The sequence below is a fragment of the Narcine bancroftii genome, chromosome 4, assembly GCF_036971445.1.
Source record: "Narcine bancroftii isolate sNarBan1 chromosome 4, sNarBan1.hap1, whole genome shotgun sequence".
Classification (NCBI taxonomy): domain Eukaryota; kingdom Metazoa; phylum Chordata; class Chondrichthyes; order Torpediniformes; family Narcinidae; genus Narcine; species Narcine bancroftii.
In genome coordinates this window covers 300568325-300582001 of record NC_091472.1, presented here as the reverse complement: position 1 = coordinate 300582001, position 13677 = coordinate 300568325, and the positions used below count along the sequence as shown (strand labels likewise).

Here is a 13677-nt window from a genome sequence, read left to right as displayed (position 1 = left end):
ATGGCCAATATGAACAGGGCTGGAGACAGCGGGAATCCTTGTATACTTGATCTTGTCAGTGGGAATACTGAAGAAATTTGTTCATTGGTCACAACTTTAGCCTTGGGCGTGTGATACAGTGCCCTTATCCAATTTATAAAAGATGGCCTTAACTCCAATTTTTCCAGCACTTTGAATAGAAAATCCCACTCTAGCCTATCAAATGCCTTACCTGCATCCATTGCCACAGCCAGAACCCCACCCCTCATTCCTGGTTTGTGTCAGATGCATTATATTCAACAGTCTGCCAATATTGTCTGCTGCCTGTCTCTTTTTCACAAAGCCTGTTTGATCTTTGTTTATTATTTTTGGTATATATTTCATCATTCTATTTGCCAGGGCTTCGGCAAGTATCTTATCTGTATTTAATAGTGAAATAGGTCTATAGGAGGTCAGCAATAGCAGATCTTTGTCTTTTTTAAGTATTGTCATAGTGTTGGCTGTCTAAAAACATTTTGGGAGGGTATGGGTCTCCATATAGAGGGGTATCAGTAAATCTTTAAATTCCTTATAAAACTCAGGTGGAAACCCATCCTCACCTGGAGACCTGTTAGTCTACAGTGAGTTCAATGCTTTCCCTATCCCTTCCTCTGTGAAAGGAAGATCTAGGCAATCCTGTTCTTCTGGGTCCAAATTTGGAAGCTCCAATTTGGACACAAACCTGTTGAATTTAACTGGACCTCCCCGCCTGTCCCCCCCCCCCCCCCCCACACGTTAGCTCTGATTTGTATAAACACTCGTAAAATTCCTTGAAGGTCTCATTGATCTCTTTTGGTTTACACATGGCCATGCCGTTCCCAGTATTGCATTGATCGTCCTTGAGGCCTGTTCTGCCCTCAACTGCCAAGAGAAGATTTTATGGGCTCTCTCCCCCAATTCATCGTATTTTTGTTTTGACCATATTATGGCCTTTTCCATGTTATAATTTTAAAATGCATTATATTTAATTTTTTTTAAATTATTTGCTAGAGCCCTGTAGTGGTCATCTGAGCCTGATTTTTGATAATCCTTTTCCAAGTAATTTCTTGTTCCAATCCATCCACCTCCCTCATATATTCTTTCTTCACTGTCTTGGTGTATCCAATTATCTGGCCTCTCAAATATGCTTGGAGGGTGTCCCCCAGGAGGAATTTATCTGGAGTGGAGATACAATTGGCCTTGCAAAATATATCTATTTGTGTTCTTATAAAACTACAAAACTCCAGCTTCTTTAACAGCAACACATTAAAATGCCATCTGTATGCCGTATCCTGCTTAACTACCATTTCTACTGTTAGTGTCAGGGGTGAGTGATCTGAGAAAAGTCTTGCTGTGTACTCAGTTTCCATGATCCTACCCTCTATATGGGATGAAGCCAGGAAAAAGTCAATTCTAGGAGTCATGCCGTTTTGAGAAGGAATAATCCCTCCCTCAGATGTTTCTGCCTCCACATGTCTATCAAATTTGGCTCCTTCATATTGCCAATGGTAGCCCTCTCCACCTTTGTTTTAGCTATTTTCTTTGTTGACTTATCTAAGACGGGATCCAGACAAAAATTAAATCTTCCCTAATCAGGATGTTCTCTTTTCCTTCTGCTAATCTTAGGGAAGTGCTTCATATGAACTTTTTGCCATCGAAGTTGGGGGAGTATACATTTACTAGGGTCCGGAATTCTGAATATATCTGACAGTGCACCATTACAAATCTTCCCGTTTTGTCTATGGTCGCATTCTGCACTCTCACTGGAACACTCTTCCCAATCAAAATTGCAACCCTCCTCTCCCCCCCACTTGCATGCGAACTGAATGAGGAGGATATTGCCTGACCCACCCATCCCCCTTTTAGCTTTTGGTGTTCTCGCTCCATTAAATGTTTATGGGAGAAAGGCTAGATCGGCTCCCATTTAAAAAAAAATGTGCGCCAAGACTAGTTTCCTTTTTACCAACCCGTTCAAACCATTAACATTAAAACTAACATATTTTATGCTCTTAGTCATTGCTCCAGGGACCTCCAGATCAGTGTTCCCTCCATATCTGTCCTCACCCAACCTTATTCCTCCAGCCATCAGCTACAGCCTGCCATGCCACCACAAACCCTGAGAAAATAAAATAGAGACAAGGGCCACAAGTCCCAGAGGGGTAAGTAAAAGAAAGAAGATTCAACAAAAGGGAGAAAAAGGAGAAAATAGATGAAGACAACATAAAATACTACACCAAACTTTACCCCCTTACCCATATACTTTCTCTTCCCACATCTAATTCCCTCTAACCTTTCCTCCCCCCCCCACCCCCCCCTAACCAACCTCTGGTGACTTTACCCTGTATCATCACCATCCCTCTCATTTCTAAAGGCTGGGCATTTTGCACCCATCTGCCTCCCACACCTCTCCACCCTCACCCCCTCCCAGACCATTTCCTTTTCACAAATTCTCTCAATAGCAGTTACATCCTCTAATGGTTGAATCTACTATTACTCTCTTAACATGTAACTATTTCCAACAATACACTCTTATATACAACAAAATTCAAACATTATTCATCTGGCGCTACACCTATATACATTATTTCAGACAGACCAGTAGCCGCTTCACAAACTCCCGGGCCTCTTTGGCCTCTGAGAAGAATTTTCTTTCACCTCCTGACATTATGACTTTTGGGGTTGCCGGGTACCAAAGGACACTTTCATACCTTTTCTACTTAGCCATCCTTTTTATTGGCTTGAATTCTTTTCTTGAGGAGGACTGTGCTTATGTATGGGTAGAATAGAATAATTTTTTTCCTCCATCTCCATCTTTATGAATAAAGATGTTTTGGTTGTAATAAACATGTTCAGTCACAGATTCGCGTTATGGTTGGTTTCGTGCATTTAAGTTCAGTGGCTTCTCCCTTCTGTATTGTAAAGAATGAATGTGCATGCGCGGATGGGATCTCACGTTGACTCACCAACTCCCATTGCTCAAATAATAATCATCAAACTTCGCACGGGTAAGTGCTCTCTTAACTCCTCATTTCCTGTCAATATTGACCTCTCAGCCTGGGGAAAGTGATCCTTACTCTTCATCCTAAAACTTCCATAATTTTATAAAACTCAGTTGAGCAATTCTTCCATGTCCCAAATATGCCAAGGCTAATCACTCTCTCTTCATTAAAGCAATTTTCAACATCCTTGTAAATCCCCTCTCCATTCCCTCCAGTGCTTTCACATTTCTCTTATTGTGCAATGACGAGAATGCAGAACATCCATTGAAAAGTGGTGAGCTGAAAGGGCTGTAGTTGACCTCCAAATTTTTTACATTACGTGGGATCAGGCCAGAAGGGTTGGTTTCGACTTGTTCACATTTATCACGGATAGGAGAAATTATATATAAAGTGATCTAAACCATGAAATCTTAGACTTCACCCGTGAAAAGAAGCAAACAGTTCTTTTACCGAACAATTTGATACTGCCATTCAAGTTTTGAATGACTAAACATATTGTGACAGAGTCTATATAGATATGTTTTTGGGAGATAAATTGGGAAAGCTTTGTTAGAGTAGGTCACATACAAACACTTTAAAACAGATCTTACTTAAAATACTGGAGTTCTGCCCCATGCTAGAAATGTTGGAGCCAACTGTCTTTGCAATAGCTTTGGAGAGAGAGACAGAGATCACTTCTACAGTTTAGTCGCATCAGCTGGGACTGGAACGGGAAAACCCACCCAATGTGAAAGACTTGATTCAGCCTGGTCAAAGCCCTTGTGATTCATGCAAGAGAAGAGGATTGGCTGTATAATGTTTCACTCGGAAATAAAGAAACAAAAAGGAACTCTGTGGTGATCTGAAAGAAAGAGGTTATCATCTGGAGAACCCTGAAGGGGGCAAGTTTCGTCAGCAAAACACCGAAGTGGCTGAGTGTCCATCGTACAACAAATCTCTGAAAACCGACAACAACCTTCCTGAACAGTAACCATTTACCTTTCAAGCACCAAAACCTGGGGAACTTTATAAATGTTGAATTCTGTGCACATTCTGTGCCTGCAACCACCGAGAAGTGAGATTGGACTGTGAACCCAAGAACTTTTCGGAATTTAACACACATTACATACACGTGCACTTAGAATTAGAAGGGGGAGTCAGTAAGTCAATAGAATTAAGTTAAGGTTGCGATTCTGTTTCCATGTTTAAAGATAATTAAAAGCATTCACCATTTGTCTTGGTGAATATCTATTGCGCTGGGTTTTGGGGTCCTCTGGCCTCACAACAATATGGATCAGGTGTTTCATCTACAAAAAAAATATGATGACTGCACACAGCTCAAGAGGAAAAAAACAACACGATGACGGATGTGTATCCCATAAAGAATGGACTCAATCAGGCACAGGAACCCACCCCCCCCCAAAAAAAATGAATTCCAGTAATGACGAAGCCATCAGATGTTGGTCCAACCATACAGTGTCCTATCACTGTACTCGGTCTTCCAAAAACAACAACTGCATTCCCAGCGCCAGATTAACCTCAAATGCAAGTTTCCACACCTGTCACCTCTCTCAGTCGCCTGGGTGCAGGGCACTACCAGTAACTGGCTGAGGGAAACGACAGGCTTCAAGAGGCAGAAGCACCTCTCTGGCCCGGATCCAGGTCCAGGAGTGGCGGGAAGGGAGAGGACTACGGGGGCGGAGTCATAGGGTACGAGTCATCAGTGGGCGGGCCAGCTCCACACACACACAGCTCTCCATGCAGTCGTCAGCCAGAACTACACACAATGGAGGAAACGTGCGCGCCGCCCGCTTGATCGGCGGGTCGACAAACGGCCGGGAGGCGGAGCCAAGCCGTCAGCGCCGCGGGTCCCGCCAGCTGCTCACAGCGCCATCTTGAGCGTTCGAGAAAGAGCGAGCCTTCGGAAACTAGTTGTCCCATCATCAAGGCACTGCCCAGTTCCCATCAATGCCGTGAATATATTCCTTTTGAAATAGAAGCCCGTCCGCAGGACGAATAAGGCGTTAATTACACCCTCTCCTCCCACAGCCTGAATTTTCAACTCATTCCGCTCAAATATTTTTTTTAGTTTTGCAAGACTTTTACCTGAAAGTTGGGAAAAACCGTGAACTAGGCCACAATCCAGGGGCTCGCGTGGCGACCGTCAGCCGGCAGGAGGACGCGTGCGCATCAGGCGAGACCCGTCGCCTCGCAGCTTCCGCGCAACCGAACATGACATCGGAAGGAGCAAAGGGGAGGGGGGGGGTCCGAGAGAGAAAGGGGACGTTGATTGACGCCCGGACTGACCAGTGGTCATGCCGAAGCAGCGTTCGAAGGGGCGGGGCCCCCTGTGTGCACCAATCGGAGCCGCCGGCGCGGGACTGAAACGAATCAGGTGTGGTTGTAGCAGTTCGGAGCTTGCTGAATGAGGACAACGCTCGTACAATCGAGGCCGAGTGCGAGGTTCGACACTGAATCGGTGTTTGGGTTTGTGGCCTGGAGAATTCCTAGGTATCTTACTCCGATCTATCGAGCCGTTGGCCGTAATGTGAGTGTTTTGCCGATTTCAAGTCGACTGAAACCTCGGGTCTGACTGGTGGTTTTTTTTTAAAAAACATTTCCTTTAAGTATCTCTTAATATTCAAGGGGAAATGCCTGTTATTTACGGCTTGCAGACTGTAAATAAACGTCGTGTCCTCTCGGCATGTTTCATTTCCAAACTTCGGGTGATGAGCGGTTCCAGCAACCTCCCCACAATATTTCCGTGGCGATGCAACTCGGGCATCACTGGCCCAAAAGATAACGAGGACGATTTGATCGCAGGATGTCGTGGGGAGGGGGTGGGGGGGGGTGGGATTGGTGATCCACATTGTGTACCTGGTTTTGCATTTAAATGCATGGCTGGTTGGTACCTAAACAGAAAAAAATTGCACCGAGATAGGCCTGAGAAGATTCTATCAATGAATATTCTGGCTGCATTTTATTTAAAGTCTTGGAGTCTAAACTATGGTAATACAAAATGGGTCAGAGAGCGTCATTTTTTTTGGTAGATTCATCCAAATTTTTGTTCAAAGAGGAACAGTTCTGTTTTAAACCATGCTTCAAGCCTGCTCAAGGCAATGAGGGAGGCAGCAGAGAACTGGAAAGGTGTTCCTGACTTCACCCTTCAAGCAACTGAAGGCATAGTAGGTGCCAGTGATAGAGCAGTAAACACCAGGGAGGCCAGAATCGGCGAGTGAGAGACCTGCAGGTGTAAAAGCAAGGATTTGTGCTTTGAAAAAAAAAAATCGACTGTGCTGATCTGGAAGCTGATGCAAATCATGGGTGAGATCTGAGCTGAGGATGATAAAAGTGGAATTGGAAGATTTTGATCGTATGTTGGAAGTTAGTCTCTAGGTTAAATATGATGTTGCTGGGTCATCTATGCTGTTTAAACTGTGTACTTGGTTTAATCTCAGGCATTTGCTAAAGATGAGTGAATCAATTGGATTATTTGGAAGGGATCTGCTCAATTGAAAGTGTAAAAATTAATGATGGGGAAGGGACAATATGGGTTAAATTGATAAAGCTGATGCCATCAATGTGCATGTTTTTATCAAGGTAAAATGGAACTAGTGATGTTTGATGTAAATGTTTATATGATTTGGTAAGCAACGTTACAATGTTGAGATGGTCCCATTCAAACATACCAGTAAATGTGAATTTATTGCCTGGTATCAAGCTGCCAAAACTTTTAACTGTCAATAAAACAAAAATATTCTGCCCTGATTGTTTTATGCCACTGATACATCCATCATTACCTTTAATATTCCCCTTTCATAATGACTATTTCTCTAAATTAAAGATTTAATTCTATGTCAATCACTTCCTAACAACTTTTACAGCATTTTTGTTAAATTTGCTTGTATCATCACAATCAGTGAAAACAACTTTGTATCCAGTGCTATTTATGTTCTCATCAGCCATGATAATTTTTCCAACATTGAACCTCTTTCTGGGGGCTTTATTGTTCCTGGGCTTTGGTTTGAAGTGAAGGTTGAGCTTGCAGCGAACCAGCCGGTGGTCAGTGTGGCATTCCGCGCTAGGCATGACCCTGGTGTGGAGCACATCTCGTTTGTCACTTTCTCGCACCAGGATGTAGTCCAGGAGGTGCCAGTGTTTGGATCGGGGATGCATCCAGGTGGTCTTAAGGCTGTCCCTCTGCTGAAAAAGGGTGTTTGTAATGACAAGCCGCTGTTCTGCGCAGAGCTCCAACAGGAGCACTTGCCGACGCCATGCTTGCCCAGGATTCCTGGCCAGGTTTCTGAGTCTTTGCCGACACGAGCGTTGAAGTCGCCCAGGATGACAACCTTGTCAGCTGTAGGGTGTTAGGTCTGCTTTGTTCATGAATGAGTGAGACAAACACCAGGCTGAGTCGAAATCAGGGTTCTTTGTTCTTTATTACCGGATTGTAACACTTGCGACCAACCATGTTAGTCGGAGAATGCATTCTGCCGTTATCAGCAAAATGGTGATTTTTTATACCCTTGGATATGTGCTTAGAACATCATCATATCATTACTTGTCCAATGACTAAAACTGTTGCTATCCTTTCCCTGCTAGCTTCCTGCCTCTCAATCCATCAATGTCTCTCTTATCTTGTAAGTACAAGGATGCATTCACATCTTGTTACAGCCCTGTACATTCCCATCTCATGATGTTTTACCTAACAGGAGTACAAGGACACCTCCCCTTCTTGTTACTGCCCTGTACAGGGTAACTCCCTACACATTCCCATCTCATGATGTTTTACCTTACAAGGGGTGCGTTGGATGAGGTTGCGCAGGTCGGTGTAGAACTTGTCCTTTTCTGCTGGTTCCGCCTGGAGGGTTGGAGCATAGACACTGATGAGGGTGATGTGACGCTTGTTTTGAAGGGGGAGTCGCATGGACATGATTCGGTCCGAGAGGCCTGTCGGAAGGTTTTCGAGTTTGGAGGCAATGAAGCTCTTGACCATGAAGCCTACACCAGATAGGCGTCGTTCATCCGAAGGCTTGCCAGACCAGTAGAGTGTGTAGCCCGCGCCGCGTTCTTGGAGGCTGCCTACATCTGCCAGGCGGACTTCACTGAGAGCGGCTATGTCGATGTCAAGTCTGAGGAGTTCATGTGCAATGAGGGCAGACCGACGTTCAGGTCGGTGGCTGTCAGCCTTGTCTAGCATGGTTCTGATGTTCCAGCATGCTAGCTTGAGTTTGTGAGCATCTTTTGAGGCCAACAAAAGACCCCAACAATGAAGACGCTGTTTACATCCGGTACCGCACGGATGGCAGTCTCTTCAATCTGAGGCGCCTGCAAGCTCACACCAAGACACAAGAGAAACTTGTCCGTGAACTACTCTTTGCAGACGATGCCGCTTTAGTTGCCCATTCAGAGCCAGCTCTTCAGCGCTTGACGTCCTACTTTGCGGAAACTGCCAAAATGTTTGGCCTGGAAGTCAGCCTGAAGAAAACTGAGGTCCTCCATCAGCCATCTCCCCACCATGACTACCAGCCCCCCCACATCTCCATCGGGCACACAAAACTCAAAACGGTCAACCAGTTTACCTATCTCGGCTGCACCATTTCATCAGATGCAAGGATCGAAAATGAGATAGACAACAGACTCGCCAAGGCAAATAGCGCCTTTGGAAGACTACACAAAAGAGTCTGGAAAAACAACCAACTGAAAAACCTCACAAAGATAAGCGTATACAGAGCCGTTGTCATACCCACACTCCTGTTCGGCTCCGAATCATGGGTCCTCTACCGGCACCACCTACGGCTCCTAGAACGCTTCCACCAGCGTTGTCTCCGCACCATCCTCAACATCCATTGGAGCGCTTACATCCCTAACGTCGAAGTACTCGAGATGGCAGAGGTCGACAGCATCGAGTCCACGCTGCTGAAGATCCAGCTGCGCTGGATGGGTCATGTCTCCAGAATGGAGGACCATCGCCTTCCCAAGATCGTGTTATATGGCGAGCTCTCCACTGGCCACCGTGACAGAGGTGCACCAAAGAAAAGGTACAAGGACTGCCTAAAGAAATCTCTTGGTGCCTGCCACATTGACCACCGCCAGTGGGCTGATAACGCCTCAAACCGTGCATCTTGGCGCCTCACAGTTTGGCGGGCAGCAACCTCCTTTGAAGAAGACCGCAGAGCCTACCTCACTGACAAAAGGCAAAGGAGGAAAAACCCAACACCCAACCCCAACCAACCAATTTTCCCCTGCAACCGCTGCAACCGTGTCTGCCTGTCCCGCATCGGACTTGTCAGCCACAAACGAGCCTGCAGCTGACGTGGACTTTTTACCCCCTCCATAAATCTTCGTCCGCGAAGCCAAGCCAAAGAAAAGCCATGATAATTAAGAATACTTTATCACTTAACTGTTTAATAATTTCAGTTTTACTGTAAAAGAGCCAGATGTTCAAATTTTCGCCACCAGCCCCTCATCCTTGAGGGTCTAGTAAATGTGCTGCACTGCAGAATTTATTATGTTTGTCTTTTTCATTGCAGTACAGAATTAGAAGAGCAGAATACCACTTAGTCATTTGAGCCTAAAGCTTCAGTCAATTAGATTAAGCCTGTGTTCCTCAATATATTTTTTACAAAAACAGTTATTAAATTTAAAATTAATGTTGATCAAACATAGTGGCTCTTTTTCTTAATTTCTATTTAAAGTTGTGACCACACTTTGTATAAAAGTGATTCTTCCTTCACTTTTGAAAAATCTTATTCCAATTTTTATATTATTATCCCTCATTCTTTTCCCCCAACATGCCAAAATCGTCTCTTGTGCTCTCTCTTCATGGAGTCAGCTCCATGTACTCTCTTGGAACCTTTATTCAAATCATGTCATTTTAAATTAACAGAAACACAAATGCTATTTGTACTTTCTTTGTGAGGGTTGAGGTATTATTTACTTAAATCCACTGTGGATACATTCAAAGCTTTGTTGTCCAGGTTTGCCAACATGTCTCCAGGAATTGTCAAAAATTGGACTCTAAATCATTGTAATGTAACTTGTATCTATTGTTTTCTAGATATTTGGAACAGAGTTCCATCATCCATTTTGGTTTTTTTCTGCACAGACAGTGCCATCCATAATGTTTGGGACAAAGACACTTTTTTCCTTTATTTCCTCCATACTCCACAGTATCAAACCATTCACGTGTAATTAAAGTGCGCATTCCATATTTTATTCAAGGCTATTTGTATACATTTTGGTTTGACCATGTTGAAATTACAGCACTTTTTATACATAGTCCCCTCATTTCAGGGCACCATAATGTTTGGGACATTTAGCTTGGCTTGCTTCTAAGCTTTTGATCACCTTTGGAGTCTATAGTTGCCATTTTTCAACATGAGGACCAGAGTTATGGCAATGAAAGTCAAAGAAGCCATTATGAGGCTGAAAATCAAGAATAAAACAGTAAGGGAGATTGCCCAAACTTTCAGATGACCAAAATCAACAGTTTAGAGCATCATTAAGAAGAAAGAGCAGACTGGTGAGCTCAATAATCGCAAAGGGATGGGTATTTCAAGGAAGACCTCCACTGTTGTTAACAGGAATTCTCATAATGAAGAAAAATCTCTAAATGTACGTTTGACAGATCAGAAACACTCTTTAGGAGGCAGTTGTGAATATGTTAATGACTACTGTCTGCAGAAGATTTCATGAACAGAAATACAGAGGCTACATTGCAAGATTCAAACCACTTGTTGGCCCCAGATTACAGTTTGCCATGAAAAATTTAAAAGCCTGAAAAAAGGCCTTGTGGACACCAAGATTAACCTGTATCAGAGTAATGACAAAAGCAAACTTCCCAAGATCCAAAGCATACCAGTTTTACCATGGTTTGTATCTTGCAGTTTAGCCTCTGTATTTCTGTTCATGAAGTCTTCTGTAGACAGCAGTCATTGACACATCCACACCTGCCTCCTGAAGAATGTGTCTGATCTGTCAGACAGACTCTCATTGGCACAACTATGGTCATCATGTAGAAAATTAGCAATTACAGACTCTAAAGGTGATCAAAAGGGGCAGCATGGTTGGCGTAATGGTTAGCGCAATATATATACAGCACCAGTGATCGGGACCAAGGTTCAAATCCTGTGCTGTCTGTAAGGTGTTTGTATGTTCTCTCCATCTGCATGGGTTTTCCACATCAGCTCCGGTTTTCTCCAACCATTTGAAACATACTGGGGGTGTAAGTGAATTGGATGTAAATGGACCAAAATGGTCTGTTACTGTGCTACACGACTGTATGTTTAAATTAAAGCTTAGAAGTAAGCCGAGAGCTCTCTTGTAGCTGCAACAATGAAGTGAGTAATCACAAACAGCTGAGAAGCCAAATGTCCAAACCATTATGGTGCCATGAAATGGGTAAACTATGTATAAAAAGTGCTGTAATTTCTACCTGGTCAAACTAAAATGTATACAAATAACCTTGAATAAAATCCAGAATGTGCACTTTGATTGTATGCAAATTGTTTTATTACAAACTTAAAACTCAGGGGAAAATAAAGGACAAAAGTGTCTTTGCCCCAAACACTATGGAGAGCACTATACCTATGATCTGTGTAAATCAATTGCTGGATCTTTAAATCCCCATTTTTTTTTTAACCTTTTTGCTGTTTAGAAAGCACTGTAACTACTTTCAGGTGGCCAGAATGCCCCGATATAAAGCCACCTATTCTACCCGAGTGCGGCTGTCAGGAGGCCACCTGAAAGCGGAAAACCCAGCCCCAAGGAGTACTTACCCAACTCTCCTCTGGGAGATATATTCTCTGCTTCCGAGCAGTCCCCCGAGGCACCTGAAAGCAGCAGGAGCTGCTAGGGGGCGGGCTGATGACGTCGCGGTTATGTCGTCAGCCTGAGATGCTTTGGCACGATTTTTGAAAAACTGGAGAGTGTGCAGGCTCGGCATTACCGGTACAGTCACATTTTTTGGTACGTTAGAGGCATTTCTCTTCTCTGCTCCGGGCCCGCCATGATCCTGTGTTCCTTTCTGGTTCAGCCTCGACGTGCTGCAAATAGCGTCACGACAGTGTGCGGGACTACAGCCACAGTCGACAGGAGCCAGCATTCGCTCCAAGGCGCCTTTCAGGTGCCAGAACAGCGCCTTCAGTGCTGCCACCTGAACGTCGATTCAAGCACACCCACAGGCGCACTCTTGGAGCGATTGCACCTGAAAGTGGCTTTTGTTAGAGTGGTCAGAGTCATAACCTAATTAATTTGAAATCCCTTTGCCGCAATTTTGCATTTTCACAATCTATTACCCCTTTTACACAGTGATTCCACTTAATTGGCATGTCTTTAAAGCCAGCTCAGGTCATTCACACTGAACCATGAAACACCGGGTCATTGCGTCTTTTAGACAGGAACTGACGCAAAACATTTACACGGGTAAGTGAAGCAGTTAAAAGCAGTTATTTCCCGTCTTTTAATGGATGTGTAAAAGGGGTATATCCTTGCATCTTCATTGACAAACTTGGGTGTGTGACTTTCTATCACATCATACAGGTGGTTAATAAATAGTCCCATTAAAGGTTCTTGTCACATACCTGCATCAGAAAGGCTTGCAGTTTGTTTGGTTAATTGGCACTATTATCTCACCCTTAGTATGTAAGGAAGTGGTAGAATCTAGAGAAGAGTTCATGGGAAAGTGGGGAAAATACAATAGATTATTATAGGTTTAAAGTAAATTGAGAAAATATATTTAAAAATGTCTCTTCCAATACCAAATGCAAAAAGAAACAAAATAACGCTGGAATAGCTCAGTAGGTCAGATGGCAACCATGGAAGAGAACCAGTTTGCATTTCAGGTCCAGGGCTGTTCATCACGTTCATTGTTATCTTTCTTGCTGAATTCTTTGAATATTTTCTATTTTTAAAACAGCTTTCCATCATTTGTCATATTTCTCTTTGGTTTTCAGTGATATTTGGAGCACAATTCACTACATTTCCAGTCAATTTATCTTTTCTATTTATTAGTTTTGTGTCCTTTGACCATAACTATCCACATGCCTAAATTGAGCATTCATCTTTGGCCTTAAATCTGTTGTGTGATACCTTTTAAGAGCTTTTTCAAATTTCATAAGCTCCAAAGAATCTGAAGGTGGTCACCTCTACCCCTGCTCTGGTTCCTTACTCTCCATTCTGGATGTTTGAAGATCTCATTTATGCTTTCCAATAGTTTAACAAACAACTAAAGATAGCCTATAATTTTCTCTTTTATTTCCCCTTTTAAGATGGCATTTTTTTTGTACAAAATGCATTTTGACCTTGCATGCCTTGAGAAAATTCAGAGCTAGAATTAAACAAATGTATAATTTGCTGAGAAGGTAAAGACAAATTATAGAGGTTTTCAAGAAGGTAACCGAAAAGTTGGAAAGAAGGCAGTAGATGTTGACATGGATTTAGTTAGGCTTTTGACAAGGTCCCGCATGGGATATTGGTCAAGAAGGTTCAGTGTCTTGGAATTCAGGAAGAGATGGTAAATTGCAGTAAACATTTGGCTTATCGGAAAAGGCAGAGAATTGCCTCTGGAGGCCTGTAACTTGTGCTGTGCTTCATGAATCAGTCATGGGGCCATTGTTGTTTGACAACTATGTGAACAATCTAGATGATAATATGGGAAATTGGATCAGCTAATCTGCAGATGTGGTGGACAGCAAGGGAG

At 43.3% G+C, this 13677-nt stretch overlaps 2 protein-coding genes across 9 annotated transcripts in view; one reads left to right on the top strand and one right to left on the bottom strand.

Moving 5' to 3' along the window:
* Positions 1 to 5215, bottom strand: part of fastkd1 (FAST kinase domains 1) — a 61683-nt gene extending 56468 nt beyond the window's left edge. For 4 of the 5 annotated variants that reach the window (XM_069935694.1, XM_069935699.1, XM_069935698.1 and 1 more), the window contains exon 1: positions 5082 to 5215. The gene's annotated coding sequence lies outside the window, so the exon portion shown is untranslated. Of the gene's footprint in view, positions 1 to 4204; positions 4283 to 5081 lie in introns of all 5 variants that reach the window. The other variant, XM_069935695.1, reaches the window with a different exon arrangement.
* A 139-nt stretch (positions 5216 to 5354) lies between these two features.
* LOC138762160 (peptidyl-prolyl cis-trans isomerase G-like) overlaps positions 5355 to 13677 on the top strand; it is a 70473-nt gene continuing 62150 nt past the window's right edge. For 3 of the 4 annotated variants that reach the window (XM_069935688.1, XM_069935690.1, XM_069935691.1), the window contains exon 1: positions 5355 to 5523. The gene's annotated coding sequence lies outside the window, so the exon portion shown is untranslated. The remainder of the gene's footprint in view (positions 5524 to 13677) is intronic. The other variant, XM_069935689.1, reaches the window with a different exon arrangement.